The 14,355-nt window shown below is 39.8% G+C and overlaps 1 pseudogene; it reads right to left on the bottom strand.

Moving 5' to 3' along the window:
• Positions 1 to 2,753: 2,753 nt before the first annotated feature.
• Positions 2,754 to 14,355, bottom strand: LOC120561077 (annotated as a pseudogene).

The raw sequence follows: 14,355 nt of genomic DNA, 5'->3' as shown, positions 1-14,355 counted from the left end.
GCAGGTTGAAACTCACCTGATCACAAGTCTTCTGAATTTCCTCATCTGAATCCATTGTCTCACTCCATCCTCCACACATACGGTTAGTCATTGTCTTAAGTTGGGTTGAAGCTAACAGAGAAGTCACCTGTCTGCCTTCACGTGTCTCAAGTGTTCATTTGCAGCTGGTTATCAGATGTATTTATACTGTGTAACTGCCTCTGAATGCAGACTGGAAGGTGGCTCTAATACATGACGTTTTGGGTGGAGTTACAGTACAGGTGTAATCACAACCCACACACACACATACGCATATACACCCACACACACACACACACACACTCAGACACATACGCACACACACACACACCCACACCCACACATGCACGCACGCACACACACACACACACACATGCACAGCCAGGAGTAATTTGTTGGCACACTCAGTCTTATCACTTCCTTTGAAACAGGAACAAATAAAACATTATCTGGTTGATATTCCTCAGAACTTCTTTACAGACACACTCACACACACACACACACACACACACACACACACACACACACACACACACTCCTCCACACACACACACACACACACACTCTCCACACATACACACACACACACACACACACACAAAAATCAATGTTTACTGATGATATATACATGTCTTCATATATGAAGCATCTAATGAGATATCGTAACCAAAAAACAAACACACAAAAACATTATAAAAAATAAAGGTAGTAAAATGTTTCTGTTTCTTAAACGCTTCAGATGTAAAGTTATTGGCTGTCAAAGTGGCGCCAAAATGTACGCTAGTCAGTGGAATGCTAACGGGAGGTGATCTCTTTGTAGCGTCAAAATGGCGCCATAGGAGGTTTGAGTTCTGAAGCAAAGCTTACCCCTTGGCAGTATAAATAGTTACGGCCGCTCCCATGAAGTCACATTTCGCGGCAGCAGATCAGCTGCTCGAATAGACCGGACACATTAATGGTTGCTAAACTGGTGGAAAAATAGTTGGCTCCGGTGAGAACACAACAACGAAGGTTATATCCAGCAAAGGAAAAACAACTTAATACCGGAGTGGGGGCAGATGCTGCCTTCACCGTTAACGGGGATGAAATAGAACTACTCTCCATCTTTAGTCTGTGATCTAACAAGGTGTAACTTGTTGTGTTTCCTGCAGGTTTTGGAGAGATCCTATTGCTAGAAAAGCTGAAAGAAAAGGACATGTGTTAACTGTCCGTCATGGAGAAAAAGTTGGAAATAAAGAGTTATTTATTGGATCTGATAGAGACAATAAATCTTACAATGATTAACTTAGTCAAGTTCAGAGCCAAGTGGAAGTGAAACTATGTGCTTTATGATTTAGCAATAAAGCAGCTATAGTATATAAGCCTGGAGGTGACAGGAGATGGACAAAGTGATGTTTGACTGTCACTGAAATGGTAAGGTATATTCTTTTACTGTACTGTGCTGTGGACATTTGTGTTTTGGCTAAAGAATCCTAGAATCATACAAGAGGTGGCATGGTTAATTGGGAAATGTGAAAGTGTTTAGGAGTTATTATCCTATAAAAGAACAAAATTAAGTATGCTTCCGCAATTTAAAACTTTTAAGATTTTGCACATGCTATTTGTAATCTTTATTCAAGTCTTCCTATATGTAAACAAGTATGTACAGATATCCCAAGCAATACAAGGGCATATTATACTAATTTAAATATGTTTCAAATGATTTCAAAGTATGTTCGGTGGTTTGCGCTGTGTTTTAGATGAAGCTCTCAGTGTTGTTGCTGCCGGCCCTGCTGGCTATATCCTCAGCTGGTCTGCAAGACATCATGAAGAAGAGCTCACAGATCGGAAAAGGTAAACAGAAACTGGTTTGTGCGTGGGTTTCCTTTGCAGCATGTATGGGATATATGCTGCTTGTTTGTTGTTGATATGTCTCCGGTCTACTTTGTGCATAGTTTCCACTTTAATAGTTCAATGTTGATTTGCTCACTAAAATATAAATAGTGTCCTCTGACTGTTCAGCTGCCCAAATCAAGATAAGAGAAGATCTGAGTTGATAAAAATGTTGATAGGCTCATCAGAGTCACCTTCAATTAAAGGTATTGTGGAGGATTTTCCCGAATTTTAGAAAAGAACCGCCCTCTGTACTTTTGAAAAAATGCACATGCGCAACCCTCTGCTTGCTCCCCGAGGGAACGCCTATTAAACGTGTGCACGAGAGTGCACTGTTTACAAGCTGCTGTCGGCATGGCTCATACAAGCCTACTTTCAGAAAGAAGATTTGCACTTTTTCACAAATTGAGATGTTTACCGTGTGTGCGCGGTGCGTGACTTGTGCCAGGGCTGGAAACACGGTGAGAACGGCGAGCTTCCATGAACGGCTGAAACCGTAGCTCACCACACATATACACCTGAAAGTGCTCATGCGCAGAAAGCGAAAACTACCTAGCGACGAGCACGTACGACGGCCTTACGTATACATATCACCAGACTGATTGACAACTAGGAGGACCAATTATTTTGATGATCCACCCGGAAAAAGAAAATCCTACACAATACCTTTAAACTTGCGCTCAGAACTCTAGGGCTAATGAGCAGCGGCAAATGTCTTTGGACTTTTTGAATTTTCCACAGCTCCCTAACTAACTCATTTCTGATACAGTTAGATTACCAAAAACATTTGTTTTCATACATTTATCATTTTCACCAATATTTAACATTGATTATGTCAGATATCTTAAGATGATATTTTTCTTTCAGGGACAAGGCTTGGAATTAGGTACAGGTTCACAGCGATTAACAACAGAGTAGATTTTTCCAATGTTGATGTCCTTGTAGGTCCCAGTGATGTAACCGTCCACGTCGTCTGCCCATTGCTGTAGATGCGGCTGAGGCGAGCTGTGTAAGGGATGTCTGCCTCATACTTATATCCCACCATACTGACACTGCAGGAGTGGTTTGGTGGGACAGTTTGCTCCACAGAGACTGAGTAGATTTTCGACTCCACCACAGTGGTTCCACTGGAGAATTGCTTTGTTGTTTCAACACTGAGCCGCAATATCTGCAGAGCCGATGAATGGGATTTGGGCGGTGATGCTACTACTGACCCCACTCGTGATGGCAGTGCTGGTGTCCCACCTTTTCCTCCTCCGTGTAGGTTATTGAGAGCTCAACTCTTTTCACAACTGGGCTGCACTCATTGTTGGCTATGATGGACTTGGTCATGGTCTCTGGAGGATGCTGGAAGACTGTAACATTAGTGTTGTAATTGACATTGGAAATGCGCTTGCTGTTTATTTCTTTGTTGAGGGTCAGGACCTGGTAGCTCTTGTACCAATACTCATCACCGTTCCAGGGAAAGAAGCCGACGTGTTTTCGGTTAACATGCACCTTCCCAAGACCATACTCGTTCATCCCAACATATGTGTCTCTTGGGGTAGCATGTGTAGACTGCATTGCGGGGGCACTGAACCCCAGGAGCCCATACCATCCTTCCATTCTAAAACATCAACGTTGTCTTTGTTTACCAGGAACTCAAATGAGCTGGCAATATGCTCTTTCCCTGACAAGGGGTAATGGCAGTAATGACCCATGTCGGGGTTGTAGAAGCCAGATGAGCACCTGTATTGGCAGACATAGTCGTAGCGAGCGGAATTTCCATTGTAAATTGAAATGGCACCAGACGGGGGAGAGCCATACGAGGTCTGCCATTTCAGGCTGGAGTCTTGCAGACCAGCTGAAGATACAGTCAGCAGGGCCGGCAGCAACAACACTGAGAGCTTAATCTAAAACACAGCACAAAACCACTGAACATACTTTGAAATCATATGAAACATTTTTAAATTAGTATAATATGCCCTTGTATTGCTTGGGATATCTGTACATACTTGTTTACATCTAGGAAGACTTGAATAAAGATCACAAAAAGCATGTGCAAAATCTTAAAAGTTTAGAATTGCGGAAGCATACTTAATTTTGTTCTTTTATGGGATAATAACTCCTAAAAACGTTCATATATCCCAATTAACCATGCCACCTCTTGTATGCTTCTAGGATTCTTTAGCCAAAACACAAAAACAGAAAAAAAAATTCTTTACATTTTGAATAAAAGCAATATCTTCTCTCATCTCATTTAATGTGACACTTGCAAAAGTAACAGCAGCATGGAAAGTTTTAGTTTACCTTCAGTGTACAGAACAGGCAGGGCCAAAAGCAGCAACACTGGCAGCTTCACCTGCAGATAAAACACAGATTGATTGATCATGCAAGAGATGGACACTATTGAGTTTTAAGATGTTACATTTTTAATTAGGTTAGTGGTAGTACATTTCCTCGCATACATTGACTTTCTACTTTTAACCTGCAACAAAAGATTAACTACTGAACAACTTTCTAATTAGTCAACATAAGTGGTTGAAATTTATGAGAATTAATCACCTCAGATTTATGAACCTGTCCAATGTATCCAGGCATATATAGCTGCCTTATTGCTTAATCAAAAACAAACATACTCTCACTTAATCTGGGCTTTGACTTTGACCATTAAATATTGGGGTAGAAGAAATCAATAAGACACAAAGTTCAACCCCTGGGCTCGCCTGTGAGCACCCACGATCAAAGAATAAATGTGTGCCTTTGACACCATTTACAACAACCTGACCACCTCGCCTGCTCTTTCAACCATCACACCTGCCCTTCCCCCCCCCCCCTCTCAGTCACTCTCTCATTTCTCTTCGCTGTCCCCTGTGGTCAGGGGGTTAAGAAGTTTGTTTATTGTAGAGAATTGTTAAAGGTAGTAGGCATGGAGATGAACTGTTAACCACTACATTTGCAATGGCAGAGTACTGCAGACCTTGTGCATCAAACTTCCGATATTCACCAATGTTTGCCCCCACGTAATGCTTCAGGTCCTGCATTGGCGGCTCCCCGGGTCATCGGGGCGACTGGCACTGCTCCCCGGCGCTCGGTGGCGACTGGCATCGGAGGCTTGGGCCCCGTCATAACTGCTTGCAGTTCTAGTTTCCATTTGCATTCACACTGGCCAAGTGGCCATAGGAACTGATGCAAGCACGGCAAAAGTCTTTATAGCGTTAAAATCAGAAAACAAATACCACAAAAAAGTATGAACTAAATACTAAATCTAATGTATATAGCATATTTGTCATAATTTAAACAAGTCTCCGAAGAGAAACGGGTATCTCTCTCTCCCCGGCCTCTGCCGGCTGTGGTGTGTGTGCGTCAACAAAAAGGGGCACAGGCTTAGCACATAGGAAATCACTGTGTCTTTAACGGATAGGTGGAGTTTTACAATGTTTTTTCAAGGCTGATTACACAAACACTGTAATCCTACATACTTTCACATTGTCTTGGCTCTGACACTAAGCAATAAACGGTAAAAGTGGCGTGGGAGTAGATGACTAAACGGAAGGAGATTAAACATCAGGAAGTTTTTAACTGGAAAATCAGGTTACCTGGATACCTCATTCCTATATGAAGTGTTTTGATCAGCTCTGTGGAAGCCAGACTTCATTCCCATGAAGTGTTTTGATCAGCTCTGTGGAAGCCAGACTTCATTCCCATGAAGTGTTTTGATCAGCTCTGTGGAAGCCAGACTTCATTCCCATGAAGTTTTCTGATCAGCTCTGTGGAAGCCAGACATCATTCCCATGAAGTGTTTTGATCAGCTCTGTGGAAGCCAGACATCATTCCCATGAAGTTTTTGATCAGCTCTGTGGAAGCCAGACATCATTCCCATGAAGTTTTTGATCAGTTCTGTGGAAGCCAGACTTGCAAAAGAATGATAGTGTGCATGGCAAACATTTAGTTTATGACTTGGTTGAAGTGATCTTTTAAATTAAAAAACAAACAAATGCAGACCTGCAGCACCGACACTGTAAACCATTCAAAGGGATATTTTAAGTTAGGTTTTGTGTTATTTTCCTAAAGTTGTACCTGGTGAAGAATGGACACTGGAAGTGCAGCCAGTGGTGGAAGAAGTATTCAGATGCTTTACTTAAGTAAAAGTACTAATACCACACTGTAAAAAATACTCTGTTACAAGTAAAAGTCCTGCTTTGAAAATGTTACTTAAGTTAAAGTATGTATCATCAGGAAAATGTACTTAATGTAGTAAAATTATAAATGTTACTACTCAATGCAAAAGAATCCATTTTAGAACCTGGAAACAACAAAAGCACAAAGCGACAAAAAAGTAAGTAAAAGTAAAGTATAATCCTCAACATTTTAGAACTGGAAACGATTAAAACAGTTGTGTTTAATCGTCTAATCATTTTAGCTGTACTTGTAGGCCGTTATATTGTTGGGTAGTTTAATTTGTAATAACATTTATTGTATACATATTTTATAAACTATGGCCTACATGTGTTTTGTGAGCAAAAATCGTAAGTGTGTAAAGTAACTAAAGCTTTCAGATTAATGTAGTGGAGTAAAAAGTACAATATTTCTCTCTGAAATGTAGCGGAGTAGTAGTAGAAAATGGCATGAAAAGACTGCAAGTAAAGTACAAGCACCTCAAAATTATTTGTAGTAAAATCTGGATAACAGAGGACATGTCCTGGGTAACAGAAGATTAGATCGTTATCCAGGAAAGACAAACTGTTACCCAGGAAGGACAAAAACATGATTTTCCCACCCAAAACTCTGTCAAACATTGCATACTCAGCTAAAATATATCTTAGCCTTTAAAACATTAATGCCATATTTCACATGAAATAGGCATTTTTTAAATATCAAAACATCAAATATGTTTTATTAGCGTTATCCAGAAAGACACATGATTTTTGGATATAGTGCACTAGTGACCGAAAAAGCAAAATAAAAACTTTTAAAGAGAGAATTACTAAACTCTCCAGATGTTTTGGGGTCATCCAAAATCTTCTTTATGATGCAATATCATATTTTGTGACTATGCAATTGCATTGTGGGTAATTTATGGATTTTAAGGTCTGTTACCCAGGAAAGACATTAGGGAAATCCAAAAGTAAGGACAAAAGTATTTCTTGAGTAACATTTTAAATAAGGGTAGGATTGTTATTATATTTGTAGGTATTACTGCAGACATTGACACAATTATGCCAAAGTAGATAATTAATGCTCTTATTATTATTTTTGACATTTTTGTCACATTTTTATGTGTATGTGTTTAATTATTTTTTTTTGTGTGTATGTGTTTATTGCCTTTTTAACCTTTGTTTGTGGTAGTATAGAGGGTTTCAAAAGCATGACAGAAGACTGTTCAATCTTTTTTTTGTGAAGTTTCAGTGAGCACCATCAGACCTGCAACACTACCGTTACACTAACTATGAAGCTCATTACATCATAATGGGCAAGTGAAGATTTCAGACACACACACATACATTAACTTGAATAAATGGATCATTTAAATTGGTTAATCCATAAAATATGTATGCCAATGAATTTCTGTTGAGAAGCTGATCTTGATCTGTGACTTAAAAAGAAAAATTTTGTGGTAAAATGATTTATTTTACACCTTGCATCTAATATTTTCCCACAGACAGCTGACAAGATGGAGACAAGTTTGGGTGACATCTTATTAAAATTATTATGACTTTTAGCTCGAGCCGCGCCTTAGACGTGCGTGTCACGCAGGCAGTGTGCAAGCTCTAACCTGTTAACATGGGAGGCAGCTGGAACCCTGAACCCTACACACCAGACTCCACTCCTTCAATTAGGACAGAGGAGGGAGGGAGAGACAGAGAAGCTACCTAGGTGCAGCAGGCCTAACATTTATATTTTTCAAGTCTATCTTGATACCATAGGCGCCGATTTATGTTTTCCTCCGTCGGAGCTCACGGGCACACGCCCTTTAAAAAAAAAAAACGTTATTAAAAAAAAAAGTTTGCATTTCAGAAACTTAGGAAACAGACAGCGGCCGACACGAACACACACGCCTATTAACTCCATAATAAAGCCGTAAAGTAGGCTATCTTTCAACTCAAGACAGCGCCACTTCTAACAAATACAGATAGGATTGGAGATGAAAAGTTTAACTGACACGTAACCATAGATACATACGCGTAACAACGATCAGCTTCGTGGGAAATTAAGAATCACTAAAGAGGCGTTTATCCGAGAGACGCTGTGATTGGTGGATAGGTTATGGAGCAGTGACATAACCAATCACACTGTGACAGACGCTCCACTTAGCACCAACTGCATTGTTTAATTTTAAATGAATGTAGCCTACTGGCAGTCGGCCCACGTGGGTGCTCCGCTCGACCACCCACGGTATCGGCGCCTATGCTTGATACAATCATCTTGTCGCAAGTGCATATGTATAAAGGTTGTTGCTGTAATTGTTTTCACTGTCCATAGTGGCTGATAAAAGATTGATTCCTAAGCCAATTTAAGGGGACAGAATCCGCAGTCCTCGTTCTGTGAACAAAATAACTTCTAAATTTAAGCTGAAGTTAATATGACACTATATCAATCTGAGTAAATGACAAATAAAGTGGATATCTTTCAAAGTAGAAATTCTCTTCTTTCGTGTTACTATTCCCCTGCTAAAGCTCAACAAGAAAACACTGTCTGTAGAAGCACAAAGAGCACATTTACCACTAAAAACTGTTACTGGATTAGAATGTAGAAAATAAATTTATTTTTCATTTATGTCTTTAAAGAGACATAAGAGAGATTTTCAAATGTTTTCATTGCTGATTGAAAAAAAACACTGTAAGCCAACATAATTTCCCAATGTCTTGGCTCTGACACTGAACAATAACAAGTAACAGTGGCGTGATGACTCAACGGAAAGTGATCATAAATCAGGAATATTGTTTTAAACTGAAAAATTAGATTACCTGGTACTTAAAAAGGGCAAGTATAGGCTTGTCTTATAAAAACTACTGCTAGTTACACTTACTATGAAGCTCATTACATCATAATGGGCAAGTGAAGATTTTAGCAAAAACATTAATGAACTTAACGACATAAATAATAGTATTGCAGTCCATAAAATATGTAGGATGCCTATGCAATTTGGATAAAAAGCTGATCCTAAATCAATAAGAAAATGTTGTGGCAAAATGATTTATTGTACATCTTGCAATAATAATAATAATAATAATGATAATAATAATTAATTTTTGCATCTTGTTTTTTGTGACATCTTAAGACATGAAAACGAATATAAAAAATATGTTTGAGGGTTACTAATGGAACGTTGGTTTACATTTGATCTTAATAACAATAATTATAAGTGGTAATATAGCACATTTTTAAACAAAGTTACAAGGTGTTTTACAGTAAAACAGCAAAGTGGTGAGTGTTTTGGGGAATTAACTAATTAACTAACATAAATGCATGTGTCTGACTTTACAAGCCCTTACTGAAGGACACACAACCAAATTGTGCCTGCAGAGAAATGGTTGCTTTTCAGCTGAAATCTGCTTCACTTTCTCACGATTTGACACTATTTCACCAGGAACTGTGACCCTGACAATGCAGAGCCTTGAAAGTACTGTATCTTTAAGATCAATTCTAAAAGCAGGGAGACTGGAGGAACATTTACTGGCCAAGCAAGAAACATAAGGAAGATTCTCTGATTCTTCCTTATGTGTCTTTGTCTAAAATGTTCCATTATGCTCCAGAGAACACAAGTGTGTCACCATCAGGAAACATGAATGACAATTGCAGGTAAAAAAAACAACAACAAAAAACTGGACAATGTAATGGGATGTTTTAGTTCGGACAGAAAGGTCATGTTGAGTTGAGTAAAAGGGAATTTTCAGTCTAGATAGAAAGGTTAAGTTGCGGACATTGATGAAAAATTATTGCATGAGAGAAGCAATCCCCAGACATGTGCACCCAGATGTGTTCTGATTTCTTATTGTTCTTTATCCTGCTACAGCAAGATATTTCCTGATTTCATCCTGTTGCAACATGCTGCTGTTCCTCTGCAAAAATATATATACTCTTGTCTTTGAGTGCTACTTCGAGGTTTCTTCCACTGCACTCTATGATACATGTGCTGTGTAACTCGATCTCCTTGCTTGCAAGCAATAATAAATTTGAACAAACTCTCACAGAACAACTCTCTCTGTTTGAAACGTCTTTATTGCCCAGTCTGTTGACAGACATCTTCCACCACAATGAACAGGATTTAAGATAAAGTAAAACAATGTCAGTGCTGCAGTATTTATACTAGCCTCTTTGAAATGAAAAATGTATTTAATAATTCATTGTTTCAAATAAAATAAACTTTCATGCAAATCAAATCTGTGTCATCATCACTCAAAAATTCAATCAGTATGCAGGTTACAGACAGGTGGTGGTATGGTATAACACACCTACAGATAAATGAGCCAGCACTTGATTTAGTACTTCAGTTTTGTTAATGAAATATTCAGAGATAACACCATTTAGGAGATAAAATATCTTGTTATTTTTTAGCATTTTTAAGAGTTTAACATCTCGGTGCATTCAGTAAAGTGTGAGACAGTGGGGGTACCTGGGTAGTTGGTAGAGTGTGTGTTTTTATGAAGACATTTTTTTTCCTCGACCCAGAGGCCTAGGGTTCGAGTCCAACCTGCAGCAATTTCCTGCATGTCTTCCCCCTCTCTCTTTCATATCCAAGCTAATTTGAGTGGACTTTAAAAACGCTAGTGATTTTATTTTGTATCAAACAACTTGGCAGGGGTGGTAATGTTGGAAAGCTAGCAAGATTTGAAAGTAGCATTTCCTCAAGTTTTCTCAGATGACATTTGACAAACACTGTTATGAGTTACTGGTTAAAGGTCACTGATACAGTATGATGGTTTGGAGGAAAAAGCAAAATCATAAGTTACTTATGAGTCTGTTTTTCCTTACTAAGTTAATAATTCTTAATATTATCCTGCAATTTTGTATAATGGTCATGAGATCAGCATGAACATAAACAATATACGGTTGTTTGAAATTCCACTATAGTAGAAAAGTTCAAATAGACTTCATCAGATTTACCTTTCATTGATTTTATCTTGTTAACCTCCACATTTATAAAACAACAAATATTCCCACCTAGAAGCCTGAAATATCTCAACAACTATTTGATGGATTGCCATTAAATTTGGTACAAATAACAATGGTTCATGGACATTAAGTCTCTTCTTAAAACTTACTTTTATCAAATAGCCTTTCTAGATTTTATTTGAGCTTGAACCTCCTCTGAGTTGTCTATTTCTTAAAAAATGTTTTTTTCTTATTCTTACCTACACTGTACAGGTCATATATCAAAAAAATGTGTTTTGTTTTAACAAACACATGTGAAACAGATGTGAAGAGGAGCTGCACTTGGATAAGATAAGCACTGAACCCAGTCACACAGCAAACACTGACTCAGCTATTACCATTTGACATGTGTTATAGATGGTGTTATGTATTGTATGGTACTGGAGCACAGTAATCAGGCTTATATGGAAGTGAGTCTAGCAATTAGTTGGTACTAAGGAATAGACTACAGGGCGTTGTAAAGGCATGCAGCAAAATTGCAGGTCTTACCCTGAATGACCTGACTGCACTGTATCAGGCGAGGGAGCTTAAGAAGGCCCAGTCAGTCCTGTGTGAACCGAGCCATCCTCTTTTTAATGAAATAAAGTTGCTTCTGTCCAGCCGTGGATACCGTCTGGGTACTTGCAGGACCAACAGGTTCAAAAACATTATTTAAACTAAGGTAGTTTAAACGTTTTATTCATCTAGCTACTTGTTAAATGTTATTCTCTATTGTTTATGTTTTTGTTTTGTTCTTTACTGTCTACCGTTTTTGTGATTTCTACATTGCATGTATAATAATAATACATATTATTTATATAGCACTTTTCATGGTACTCAAAGACACTTCACAGTAAAACCAGCACATACATCACATTAAAAACAGATAAGCAATAAAACCAACACATAAACAAGCATATTAAAAGCAATTAAAAACAATAGAACCAGTAACTATCAGGTGAGAAATGTAAGACTATTGTATGTGGAAAGCTAATCTGTAGAGAAAGTTTTTGATGAGTGTTTTGAATGTGTCCATGGTCAGTACAGTCACGGATGTGTATGGGTAGGGAGTTCCAGAGGGAGGGGGCTGCAATGGTGAAAGCTCTGTCACCCCAGGTACGGTGCTCGGTCCTGAGTGGTGGGGAGAGGAGGTTTGCGTCAGAGGAGTGGAGGTTATGGGGGGAGTTGTGGTGGTGGAGCAGGTCTGTGAGGTAGGAAGGACTCTGGTCATGGAGGGCTTTGTGGGTGAGGAGGAGGACTTTAAACTGGATGCGTTGGGAAACAGGGAGCCAGTGGAGGTTCTGAAGGACAGGAGTGATGTGATCACGAGGCAAGGGCCATCTAAAATACTGAAGCACCCCCATTATTATATTGATCTTCACAATCTGTTATGCAGCTATTCTCTTGGTCTGCTCTTTTTTTACATTTCTTCTGCTTCTGGAAGTCCTCACTGCTCCATCCAACATTTCAGCTCTTAGCCACAGGGTCACCGTTGGACCAGCTCAACATCTGCTGTATCACAGCCGAGCTATGGAGTCATACGAATGCAAAGAAGAGCCTGTGTACAAGTTACACAGGTGCTGTGCTGCACGGGCTCCGGGCTGGGTCGGGCTTGATTTTTTGGGCCCGATCTAAGCTCTATGCCAGACGTAATTTATATTTCCCTCATTTTTAAACAATGCAATTATCTGTTTCAGCCACTAGGGGGCAGCTCCCCTGCCCCACAGCAAACTCATGGGTCAGACCCATCTGGCTACCAAGCTTGAGTGTTGTGGGAACTGATCCGGAACAGAGAGAGGAATTGATGATTGTGGTGATGATGGCCGGGTGATGGATGATAGACAGGTCTTAATGAAAGCTGATGGGATGGGATCAAGGCTGCAGGTGGAGCTATTCATACCTGTGGTGAAATGTGAAAGTCCCACAGGGGACAGCAGAGAGAAATGAGAGGGTGACTGAGAGGGTGGAGGGGGAGGCAGGTGTGGTGGTGGTTGTAGTAGCAGGGGAGGTGGTGAAGTTGTTGTAGATGGTGTTCATTTTGGATTGAAAAAATTAGAAAAAAGAGTTGCATTTGTCCACTGTGAAGGTTGTAGAAATGTTGTCAGGAGGGTTAAAATGTTAGTTTATTGTAGAGAAGAAAGTCTTGGGGTTGTTGGCCCAGAGTGTATGAGCTGTGAGTGGTAGTAGGACTGGGCAGTGTTTAGGGCGTTTTTGTATTGGTGAAGGTAGTTGGTATATGCATGGAGGTGAACTGTTAAACCTGTTTTATTGAAGAGTCTTTCCAGCTGACGTTTGCAGGACATAATTTGGTGAAGTTCAGGAGTGTATACCAGAGGGCTGAGTGTGTGAAGTTGTTGTAATGATGGGACCCAGTAGATTGAGACAGGAGGACGTAGTGTTGTTGTAGTAGTCCACAAGGTGGGTTGGATTATCGGACACTGACTGGGGGAGGCAGATATTCAATTGGAAAGAGAAGCTGAGAGAGAGGATGAATTTATGGATTTGAGGGTTCCTGAATGAGATTTTACACTTTGCTTTTGGAATAGGAATGGGGTAGTTGATGTCTGTGATGATTGCAAGATGGTCTGAGCAGGGCCGGATTAACAATTTCATCTGCCCTGGGAAACAAGACTCAAGGGCCCTCCCCCACCCTCGGGGTGATCTGGTTGAATGAGAAGTAGTCCATGGGTTTGTGCCAGGTTTCAGTGATGCAAAGGGAAGTCCAGTTTGTTGTCAGTGATGAATTTATTCAGGATGAGAGTTATATTACTTAGCGATCGAAAGTGTTGACCAGGGCTATTTTCAGATGACGTTTTCAGATTTGTTGGGAGGACTGGGGAGGTTGAGCAAATTGGCAAGTTGTGAATTGCTGTGTTCACATAATGACCATAGTGAAGGGATGCAGTTGTAACCATGCAGGAGGGGTTTGGGCGGGGCTCCCTTTGAGTACTCAAAGGAAACCTCAGTGCTGAACTGAATACCGTCGGTAGTGATTAGGGGGATGCTGGCAGAGAAGGTCAATGTAACACCAACTGTAACAGAAAAGGTAATGTCCCACGTGTGCTCTACCTCATATGTCTTTGAGAGGGAATATGTTTCCACCACTGAACGACATTCATAGTTGCTGATGGCAGTTTTCTGCATGACCTCTGGAGGATAGTGGAATATTTGAGACTCATCAGTGTTGTACCTGACATTGTAAATCTGCTGGCTGATTATATCCTCATTAATGGTCAGGACCTGGTAGTAGTGGTACCAATATTCATCACCATCCCAAGGCAGATAGAAGACCTCATCTTTAGTAGCAACCTTCCCTAGTCCATATTTGTTCTTCCCTACATATATGCACAT

This window comes from Perca fluviatilis, chromosome 6, assembly GCF_010015445.1.
Source record: "Perca fluviatilis chromosome 6, GENO_Pfluv_1.0, whole genome shotgun sequence".
NCBI classification, from domain to species: domain Eukaryota; kingdom Metazoa; phylum Chordata; class Actinopteri; order Perciformes; family Percidae; genus Perca; species Perca fluviatilis.
This window is presented reverse-complemented; position numbering and strand designations above follow the sequence as displayed.